Below are 10,570 nucleotides of genomic sequence, written 5' to 3'. Positions count from 1 at the left end.
AATTTTGGCTAAACTTTCCCTACCATAGACTTGAAATTTTACTATTTTATCACTTCAGGAGTAGGCATTGAAAGCTTTATGCCCAAGACAATGGAATAAACATGGGCTTCAAGTCTATATCCATTTGTTTTATTATCAAGAGACGAAGGAAGTATTTGTAACTCCTCTTTATTTTTGTTTTTACCTTTTTTTGATGTGCTGTCTTAACCATCCAGATGCAGGAGATGGGCCAAATACATTATTTGGTGTCATTTGGGTGTTCTGATTCCACAGATGTGTCTAGTTTGGAAGCTATTGATATAAGTTTTCTTTTTAAGAAAACAAATCTCATCTTGAAACTCTTTAAACCTGGTAGAAAAACATTCACAGCGAAAAATCTTTCTTGTACTAAGTTCAACTAAGTTTAATCATTTAAAGGAAAACATGTTTTACTACTGCATAAGTAGAGGCTAGTCATGTGACTCACAGTTTAAATATATCCAGAGCTCCCTGAGTTCACCTCCCAGGGCAACTGATTTTTCTGACCGCTCTTGATTCCAACCCTGTTTTCCCCAGACGTGTCTGGCTCGCTCAGCTTCAGTGAGTGTATCGGCCAAAGCCTCTGTTCTTTCCACTCTGAGAGTGCGTTTAAAATCAGCTACATTTGGGGACCTGGCTTCCATCTACTTGTGCTAAAAACCCAGACTACTTTTTTTAGAAGCTTCCCATGACAAGCAAACAACCTGAGTTTTCCCACGTGACCAATGCCACCTAAGATCATCTCTAGAAATAAACAAGAATCTCTTTGTTCCAAAGGGTTGGCAAAGTCCCAGGAATATTGGGACCTTGAAAATGGGGTCTGATCCCTCTTAAGGAAGCAGCCATACTGGCAGCCACACTTCTCCAGCTAAAGGACTTCTTTATGCAGTGACTGGGGTGGTGGCTGGTGAGGGTGGTGGAAGATGAGGCCCAGGGTGGGAGCTGTCTGCTTAAACTCCTGGAAAAGAACATCCTGCAATGAATAAATTAAACTTTGCGAGAGAACTACAGTTGTTGATACTTTTGGCAGGAGATGTGTCCTGAGTGATGTTTCCCTTGGCAATAGGACTAGCCTGGCATCTGGAGATGAAGCAGGTCCTTTCCTTACCGCAGCCTGAGGACCACCCTCATTGCAGTGGGCGGGCAACCCCTGCCCCCCTTGCAAAGCCCCACTCAAGTGCCCTTCTTCAGGAACCCTCTAGATCTCTCTGCTCAGAACCTCTATGATTTCCCACCATCCCTGACCCATCACTAGCTATTACATAGGAGAGAGATATTGTATAGGTGCCCGTCATTATGAATATGCAGAAGGATAGTGTTTGTATTCAGATGAGAAATGAGATAGCATTTGAAATGTAGGCAAGCCATGTTTCTATTTTTAATGCTTAATCAGTAACTTGAGAGAGCCACAGTGCTATCAATTATTGCTGATACCTTCATACCTTTTGAGAGCAGTATCTCATATAATTGCTATTGTCTTCTTGCAAAGTTCCAAGCTTTTGCATTTGGTTTCATGGCTTCACCACTGAGAGGGGTGGGAGAAGTTGTAAAGGAGAGTCAACACCATTCATTAAGGACTATTAATGAGTTACAGAACTCCTTTGCAAGATTTATTCAGAAATAACATACCTTGGACTTCCCTGGTGGCGCAGTCGTTAAGAATCCGCCTGCCAATGCAGGGGACATGGGTTCGATCCCCGGTCCAGGAAGATCCCACATGCTGCGGAGCAACTAAGCCCGTGCACCACAATTACTGAGCCTGCGCTCTAGGCCCTGCATGCCGCAACTACTGAGCCTAGAGCCCATGCTCCACAACAAGAGAAGCCACCGCAATGAGATGCCCCCGCTTGCCACTACTAGAGGAAGCCCGCAGGCAGCAACAAAGACCCAATGCAGCCAAAAATTTAAAAATTTTAAAAAAAGAAAAGAAATAACGTATCTTAAGTCCTCAGAGTTGGCATGTTTACATCATGATTGATTTGGCCCATTCTATAACATTGTAAAAGATTCCCACCCTATGCGGTAAACGTGGATGACTTATACCCCGTTTGAACAAAAGATGGAAAGTGGGATTTGTGATGCAGACTTTCCATTAGCTGACCAGTTCTCACTGCTTAGAGAAACATCTACGGGCTTCTGGTTCAAAATGACAGATCAGGCAGAGTTTGCTTCTCTTGTTACTTGAGACCCCTCTAAAATTAAGATATTGAAGTTTAAAAAAGGAAGTTCAGAAAAGAAAAAAGGGACGGGAAAGGAGCTGTAAAGGGGAGAGAAAATCACAAATGAGAGATTTCAACACACTTCTGGAAGATGGAAAGCTGACAGTAGAGAGCTGCCAGATGAAACAGGAAGAGAAATTACAACCTAAGCTATGATGTCAGGGGCTGGAGAGGAAACGGGAGTCAGCCTTCTGACAGATGAGGTCTGGGACTCTTCCTACGGACAGTGCATCATCCCCCACCCCGTTCACGCGTAAGGAGAAAGGACCAGGTCGCTGGTGTGGCTTACTCTGCTACTGTGTGAATAAGACTTTTCCTGCTGAGTTTTTACTTGGAGTGGGGAGCTGTGTGTGGACGGGGTGTTTGCTGGCCACTCTGGAGTTGCGTTCCTCCAGGTTCAGCTGCTCACACCTGCCCACTGAGCTGTGGTGATGGCTTGTGTGGAAAGACTGTCCTTCCCAGGGGCTGTGGACAGGGCAGGCATCGTGACTGTGCAGGACAGTATCCATGGCTGTTGGCCTTGAAGAACCCGTTCTCTTCTCCTTGCAGAGCCGCTGCACAGAAGCCATAGGCTGAGTGTTCTTTCCATGAACCCACAGTTTTGAGTTGGAGATGTGGAGGCTACTCAAGGCACACTCAGATTCCAGGCTTTGTTAGGGTTATTTATCACCCCGAGGAAATTGTGTAGCAGGAGGGGAGAGGGGAGAGGGCAATGGTGAGGAGGGGGCAATGAAGCCTGTGCACATGTGGCCTTTAACATGCTCTGTTTATCACAGAAGTTAACCTTTGCAATACCACTGGCTAAAAAAGAGTGTGTAACATACACGAAATGTCGAACTTTAAGCTCAAACATCCTCACCATGAATGGCAACTCTGCAATGTGGAAACTGCCCTGTTTGGATGGTCAGTTCTGCACAGAAACAGCCTATGGTTCCAGAGAGCTGGGAAGATACTCACAGCCCCACTTCTCGCTGGAGACCTAAGAATTAACTAGTGAGATAATCAGCTGAAGGTACGGAGGTCTCCGCTTAAAGCTCAGGTTAAACGTTGTCTCTTGACTCTTGTTCGCAGCTCTTTAACTTGTAAAGTGGAGTTAAAGTCCTAGCCTGCTCACAGCTGTTCCTGATGAATGCCTGTGAGCTGTTTGCACAAGTCCTCCTGCTGGGAAGGATCTCTTGTCCTCTGGAATGTACCTTCTTCCTCAGTGCCATCAACTACCGTTTCCTGAGAAGCTGCCCTGGTTCCCTTACAGGCTGTAACTCATTGAAGGAGCCGCTCAACACATCCTTCTGGTGTGGATGTTAACTTCCTCCATTTTACGGACGCAAAGCTGAGGCTCGGGAGAGCGGGGGAACTACCGAAGATCTCAAAGCTAGTAAGTAGCAGAGCTGGGACTCAAACCCAGAGTCTTTTCATTACGCTAGCTATGCCCAGATAAATGAGAAACCTAGTAGAATAGACGAACGGACCTCTGAGTATAAGGAACTACTACTCTGGTACCCAGGGCTACCATGCAGGTAGGGTGACCAACCATTCCTGCTTGCCTGGGTCTGGGGGTATTCCCAGGTCATGGGACTTTCAACTGGATGAGTAGGTCGCCCTACATGTAGGGTTGTACAGGTTGCTCACTGCACAAAAGTATCTGACCAAACAGCAAGTCGAGGCTGCAGTCTACCCACGCTCCATTCACCAAGCTGTCCCTGTAGAGCAGAGCTGTATCCCCCTAGACGAAGGACAGCATGGGCTCACCAAGGCCCCGCTGGTTCCTCTGACACTATTGACCCAGAACTTTAAGTAGTTCAGTGATTAAGGTAACGGCTTCATTCTAAACTGACCTTTTTACACTCTCTTGCCAGAGAATTTCTCCCAATCCCTGTACACACACACACACACACACACACACACACACACACACACACAGAGGATCAAAACACAAAGTCCTAATCATGTTCTTGCAAACTAGTCCTGTCACAGATGGGAAAAGAAGCTGGAGAAATACCATGACGGATCTGGAACCCCGCGTCTGACGGTCGTGAGAGCTGCTCTGTGAACATTCCTTCCCGGATGTGTGGGAGGGATGTACTTCCCCCCTGGGGATTGGGTGGTCCTGGAGCAATCTCTGGCCAATAACTCATGAGCAAAAGTGAGTGTGTCTCTTCTGAACTAGAGCAATCAATCTTGCTGAAAGAGCCCCTCAGTGACTGGCTGTGTTAAAGATGGCGGCAGCTCTGTCAGCCAGGGTCCTGGAGGGGCCAGCTCATGATGGACGTGGAGCCTGGGTAAGAACTAAACCTTGGCTGTCCCAAGCGAGTTCTGCTGGGTGCGTTTCCTACTGTGGCATAATCCAGCCTACCCTCGCTGATACTCCACGGTAAAGACAGTGACACTCGATTCTGTGAACCATGCGGGGCCCTGGAGAGTAAGAGAGTCAGGTTTGCAGTTTTCAAAGACCACCCTACTCTATCTCACTGGGTATTTTAAACATGAATAAGTTTAATAATAAGGTTAGTCTTAAATATATTCGTATTTTTTTTTTTAGTAAAAGTTACTTTAATGGTAGATGTGTGGTTAATTTTATGCGTCAACTTGACAGAGCTAAGGGATGCCCAGACTGCCGGCACAACATTATTTCTGGGTGTGTCTGGGAGGGTGTTTCCAGAAGAGATTAGCATTTGATTCTGGACTCAGTAAAGCAGAGGCCCTCACCGACGTGGTTGAGGGCCTGAAGAGGACAAAAAGGTGGGGCAGGGAGAATTCTTGCTCTCTTCTTGAGCTGCAACATAGTCTTCTCCTGCCCTTGGATGTCAGCCATCCTCATTCTCAGGCCTTAGACTGGATTACATCACTGGCTTTCCTGGGTCTCCAGCCTGCAGACGGCAGATTGTGGGACTTCTCAGCCTCTCTAACCCTGTCAGCCAATTCCTGGAATAAGTCTCCTCTTATATACATCTCTATACGTATCCTATTGGTTCTATTTCTCTGAGACCCTTACCAATACAATAAGCCACATAAAATCTCTGAGTAATAAAAGAAGCAAATTTACTTTCCTACATTTCTCAGAAAGTTAACATTTCTAGTGTATGAAGGTTTGAGTAGTTGCTTCAGAGCCCATTTGTCAAAAAAAAAAGGGAGTTCCCTGGAGGTCCAGTGGTTAGGACTGTGCACTTTCACTGCCAAGGGTGAGGGTTCAATCCCTGGAGACCATTTGTCCTATGAAGCCTAAAACATGTACCATCTGGCCCTTTACAGAAAGTGTGTGGAGCCCTGGTTTAGTTGAAATTGCTCTGAGTTTCACCCATTAGTCCTGGATGACAGGGTTTATTCATTAAAGAAAAGGAAGTTAATATTAACCACCTACAATTTTTAGTAACTTATTCCTGTCTCAGTATGCTCACCTGAGCCCCCAGGTGAGATTGCTGAGTTACGAAACCCAAAGTAAAAAGGTTCTTCTAGACAAATCAGCCTTCCCAATGTTTAAATTCCTTCTTGTGTATGAACCAGAAACTAGATCTGAAAGTCACCTTTACTTTTCTACTTCTAGATTGTGTTTTTTCCTTACAGATAAAATATGAAGAGCATTTCCCTTCCTTCTTCACTCTCTTATTTGGATACAAATAAAAATCTTTTTAAAAATCTTTTTTCGGTATGCGGGCGTCTCACTGTTGTGGCCTCTCCCGTTGCGGAGCACAGGCTCCGGACGCGCAGGCTCAGCGGCCATGGCTCACGGGACCAGCCGCTCCGCGGCATGTGGGATCCTCCTGGACCGGGGCACAAACCCATGTCCCCTGCATCGGCAGGCAGACTCTCAACCACTGTGCCACCAGGGAAGCCCCAAATAAAAATCTTTTTTATACAAATAAAAATCTTTTCGATTTTTTGCAAGTATCAACACTAGGAATATATTAAAAGTTATTTTTGATCCACTCAAGAATACTTATCCATGGGCTTCCCTGGTGGCGCAGTGGTTGAGAGTCCGCCTGCCGATGCAGGGGATACGGGTTCGTGCCCCAGTCCAGGAAGATCCCATATGCCCCGCGGAGCGGCTGGGCCCGTGAGCCATGGCCGCTGAGCCTGCGCGTCCAGAGCCTGTGCTCCGCAACGGGAGAGGCCACAACAGTGAGAGGCCCGCGTACCGCCAAAAAAAAAAAAAAAAAAAAAGTGCTATACGCGGGGCTTCCCTGGTGGAGCAGTGGTTAAGAATCCACCTGCCAATGCAGGGGACAAGGGGTTTGAGCCCTGGTCCGGGAAGTTCCCGCATGCCGCGGAGCAACTATGCCCATGCGCCACAACTACTGAACCTGCGCGCTAGAGCCCGCAAGCCACAACTACTGAGCCCGTGAGCCACAACTACTGAAGCCCACGCGCCTAGAGCCCGTGCTCCACAACAAGAGAAGCCACGGCAATGAGAAGCCTGCACACCTCAATGAAGAGTAGTCCCGCTGGACGCGACTAGAGAAAGCCTGCGCTCAGCATCGAAGACCCAACACAGCCAAAAATAAATAAATTAAAAACACACACACACACAAGGAGAGGGCACAAAGTAAGTGATCAGAAAGTGCTATTGGGCTTCCCTGGTGGCATAGTGGTTGACAGTCCGCCTGCCGATGCAGGGGACACGGGTTCGTGCCCCGGTCTGGGAAGATCCCACATGCCGCGGATCGGCTGGGCCCATGAGCCATGGCCGCTGAGCCTGCGCGTCCAGAGCCTGTGCTCCGCAACGGGAGAGGCCACAACAGTGAGAGGCCCGCGTACCGCCAAAAAAAAAAAAAAAAAAAAGTGCTATACGCGGGGCTTCCCTGGTGGAGCAGTGGTTAAGAATCCACCTGCCAATGCAGGGGACAAGGGGTTTGAGCCCTGGTCCGGGAAGAGCCCACATGCCTCGGAGCAACTAAGCCCGTGCGCCACAACTACTGAGCCCGCATACCACAACTACTGAAGCCCGCGAGCCTAAAGCCCGTGCGCCTGGAGCCCGTGCTCCACAGTAAGAGAAGACACCGCAATAAGAAGCCCATGCACTGCAACGAGGAGTGGCCCCCACTTGCCGCAACTAGAGAAAAGCCGCACGCAGCAACGAAGACCCAACGTGGCCAAAAATAAAATAATTTTTTTTAAAGTGCAACCCCCCCACACACAAAAACAACAAATAAGTGCTGAACACCAGCTGCCCTGAAAGCAAACTTTGGTTGCCATGGTAACTGGGCCATCAGCCTCTTCCTGACTTGAACAGTGCCAGCAGCATCACTGTGGTCTTAACTCCAAACTGTACCTACAGCAGCTCACTCTCTGGCTGCACACTGCGGAAGTCTGGGTCCCTGGTCGGGCGAAAGGGGGCGAGGGTGTGAGGAGGGTGGGAGGGTCGCGGAGGAGCAGTCGGGCCTCTCCTTACTGGCTGCAGTGTTCTTCAGCTTCAGGGCAAATTTCAGAGTCAGTGTTTTGATCCTGACAGAGTTCAGGAGGGGCCACCCTTTCCTTAACCATCTGTGCTCTGTTGAGGAAACAGGCAACACAAGGGGGACATTTTGCTGCCTCCCAGGCCCAGCTCTGTTGATCAGAAGTGGCCGTGGTCCACTGGGATAGTGGATCGGTGGTCCCTGGGCTAGGAGCTCCAGTGAGCTGCGGACCAGTGCAGTGGCCCAGGCCAAGGAGAGACCCAGCTTGGGCTGCTCCTCTCTTGGGCAGGCTCCCTGGGTGGGCGGCCAGAGCTTCACCCTGGCCCCAGACTCCTGCCCAGACCTGGGGCCCAAGGAGAAAGGAGAGAGCTGCCTGGCAACTGCCAAGGAGACCGAGAAACTGTCTCAGATTGGAGGAGAGTAAGGAGACATGACAACAAAACACAGGGAGGGATCCTGTATCACAAAAACAACAGTAGGGGGAAAACTCGGGAAATGTGAGTAAAGTCTGCAGTTTTTAGCAGTATCGTGCCAAAGTTAGTGTCTTATTTTTGTAGCTGTGCTGTGGTTATGCCACATGTTAACAGTAGGGGGAGCTGTGTGCAGTATGGAAACTGTACTATCTTCTATAAGCCTAAAAGTATTTCAAAATAAAAAGTTTAAAGCATTGTGTACTTTCCTTCATGGAAATAAAAGGAGGTGCTGGCTTCCATATCTTGGTACACTGTGAAATAGTTTTGTCATACTGCCTTCTGTCTTTACCCCTATAACTCTGGCACAGGCATGCCACCCAGACCACTGGGCACAGGTCCACAGAGGCTGTGGGCTACAGAGAAGAGAACAGCTGGCCTCTTCCTGATGCTGCAGCATCATTCTAAATTCTTTATTATTCCAGCCACTCAGTTACTTGGGGTCCTCCTTGACTCCTCTTCTCCCACATCCCACCTTCAAACCACCAGAGATTCCCTTAGTTCTGCCTTCCAACTACATATCTAGAATCTGGCCACTTTTGACTACCTCCACTGCCCTTTCTTATCTCTCTCCAGCCTCGCTGGAGTCCTTGCTCGGCCTCAACCAGACACACACGCACCTCAGGGCCTTTCCACTGACTGTGTCTGCGTCATTCTTCCAGAAGGCTGCATGGCTCACATCCGCCCCCAGTCTCCCTATTATTGCAGGGAGGCTTATTTTATTTTATTTATTTATTCTTTGCGGTACGTGGGCCTCTCACTGTTGTGGCCTCTCCCGTTGCGGAGCACAGGCTCCGGACGCGCAGGCTCAGTGGCCACAGCTCACGGGCCCAGACGCTCCGCGGCACGTGGGATCTTCCTGGACCGGGGCACGAACCCGTGCCCCCTGCATCGGCAGGCGGACTCTCAACCACTGCGCCACCAGGGAAGCCCAAAAGTTCAGATTTTAAAGAACTAAATATCAGTTGAATTTTTTTTCTGTTCAAGCTAACATTAAGTGGTGTTTAGACCTTTCCTGCACTGTTTTGAGCGCTCCTTGAATAGTTTCCTGTGTCAAAGCAGAGCTGGAGGGTCTCACCCACACATCCTTGTCTTAGGAGGGGCAGGGGGGAGAGAAAGGTGGGGCTGCCACCCATAGGAAGGTGCTCAGGAATTCAGCCGACATGGGGGGGGCAGGGGCTCGGCCAAATGACCGCCCCAGAGATGGGCTGGAGGACAAAGGCGGGGCCAAGCTGATGGTGCCGCAGGTGCTGGGGGCAGACACGGCGGGACGTCTACTCCGGACTGTTCAGGCACATAAACCAGTAACACCCTTTATGCTTAAGTGTCGATCACTTGCAGCCAGAAGAGTTCTAACTAACAGTCTCCCGCTCCATCTCTGTTCTGCTTTCCTCTACGTAGATTCCACTTCCCACTCTGTGCTCCCAAGAGCCTCAGACTTAATTCTCCAAGCTCCAAATGCAGCAGAAGTCAGAGCTTCTCTTCGCCCTCCCGCTGCCCCCCACGATCAGCCTGAAATCGGGCTTCCTTAGGAAGGTCTGAGATGGTCGCCATTCCTGAATGGGTCAAGAGACTAGAAATTACCAAGGTCATGTCCGTCTCCCACATCTTCAAGGGCAAGGAGGACAGGTGGGGAGCTGACCCGCTTAAACCTCACGAGCCTTGTGGGCCTCGGAAGAACTTGCACTTCTGCTCTGTGTGGGACGAGACAGATGAGGGCAAAGTGCGTCAGGACCAGCGCTGAGTGTGGAACCCAGGCATCTTGGCCCCCTGTCCACACTCGCTCCATGACCTCATCCTGTCCCTCTACTTCCTGGAACATTTTCTTGCCACTTTGGGGTGTGTCAACCCACCCTAAATGTGATTCTGCAGGTTTTTAAAAATGTGCATCTGCCAGGCCCAGCCACCAACCTGTCTAATCTCCCTGCACCGCACGGGGCTGGGCCAAGATAAGCTTCCCATCAGGCACAGGCAGAGAGAGAACAGCGACACCTCTGCTGGGTCTCCTGAAGCAACACGGCGGTGGAGCTTTTGGATGGGGGGTATGGGGTGGGGTCTTGGAAACCCCTGGAGCAAAGCTCACAATGATCATAACAGCTACCATTTATTGAGGATCGCAACGTGCCAAGCACTTTGCTAAATCTGCCATGAATTCTCACTCAAGCCGCACAACATCCTACCACAGCACGAATCCCCATTTCACAGATGAGGGAGGTAAAGCTTGCTGAAAAAGCAACTTGCTCAGTTACACAGCTAGGATGTGGCAGGCAGGATCCACCTGGGCGTGTCTGGCTCCAAAGGCCGTGCACTAACGTCACGGCGCCTCCGTTTCAATGTCCCACCTCAGATGAATCTGGTCTCCTGTTGAACTTTCTCAACCTTTTTCACTAAGTAGGGTTATGTGATATGCAGCAGATAATAGTATCAGTTTTATTCCAAACTCTACACTGTCCACCTATTAAAATACTCCTAT

Source organism: Delphinus delphis, chromosome 12 (genome assembly GCF_949987515.2).
Source record: "Delphinus delphis chromosome 12, mDelDel1.2, whole genome shotgun sequence".
NCBI classification, from domain to species: Eukaryota; Metazoa; Chordata; class Mammalia; order Artiodactyla; family Delphinidae; genus Delphinus; species Delphinus delphis.
This window is presented reverse-complemented; position numbering follows the sequence as displayed.